The sequence below is a fragment of the Lacerta agilis genome, chromosome 9 (assembly GCF_009819535.1).
Source record: "Lacerta agilis isolate rLacAgi1 chromosome 9, rLacAgi1.pri, whole genome shotgun sequence".
Classification (NCBI taxonomy): domain Eukaryota; kingdom Metazoa; phylum Chordata; class Lepidosauria; order Squamata; family Lacertidae; genus Lacerta; species Lacerta agilis.
In genome coordinates, this window is record NC_046320.1 from 3,114,595 (window position 1) to 3,115,604 (window position 1,010).

General features: G+C 36.0%; 1 non-coding gene across 1 annotated transcript; it reads right to left on the reverse strand.

The window, feature by feature from the left end:
- Positions 1–444: 444 nt before the first annotated feature.
- On the reverse strand, positions 445–552 carry LOC117053534. The gene has a single exon (XR_004427405.1). It is a non-coding gene; the product is annotated as a U6 spliceosomal RNA (small nuclear RNA).
- Between the last annotated feature and the right edge of the window lie 458 nt (positions 553–1,010).

Sequence of the window (1,010 nt, forward strand, 5' to 3'; positions counted from 1 at the left end):
GCTAGCCTGCTCCCTAAAATATCACTATCACTATTAATATACTTCTTCTTAATTGTATTTCAGTTCAACAATTACTTTGATAAAATACATATTTTGTTATGTGCAAATGGCTTTAGATACCTGTTAGGTCCATAAATACTGTACCATATAGCACATATTCAACACAAAAAACAGCAACAATTTGTTGTTGACAAAGGATAGCTGGACATATAAAGGGCACCATTATTGAGGCTTGGGGCCTCATCAAACTTACATCCAGCCCTGGGTATGCAAAATTAAGTCCCACCATATCGCACTAAAAGACTGGCTGCTCTTTACTCTGCAGCAACGCAATTTGTGACAACTTAGATGGGACTATTCACTTTTCTAATATTTGCAATCTGCAAGAGAATCTACACATTTTATAGTACACACATTTTATTTTTGCTTTAAGGATTAGAGAGTAAAAATATGGAACGCTTCACGAATTTGCGTGTCATCCTTGCGCAGGGGCCATGCTAAATCTTCTCTGTATCGTTCCAATTTTGGTATATGTGCTGCCGAAGCAAGCACTACACATTTTATAGTAGAAAATGTTTTGTGTAGATTTGCACATGGACATTCAGCATCCAAGAATGCCAGTTTTGTTAATTATTCTTTACTGAATCTCCTGACGGATTACACAGAATGGATCCAGAATGATGAGACTAGTGTTAACATCCTGACATCCTTTTTATTTATTGTGAATACTGATGAAATATTATTGACTTTAGAATGAACAAATTTCGCTGGCACCATGGCAGAAAAAACAGCACATCCCGAGTTCCAGACACAATGGTCTATCTTTTTAGATCACATGTGATTTTAGGTGCCTTTGCATTGCTGCCAAAGAAATCAGTGTAGTAAAAAAACAAACACAAAAAACACAACTCTAATGACAACTGACAAGTTGTTAGCCTAGTTGCTTTGGATAATCAGTCAACTAAACAAATATGCATTACTTGAAGTTGCACGGACATAGGATTTCTTAT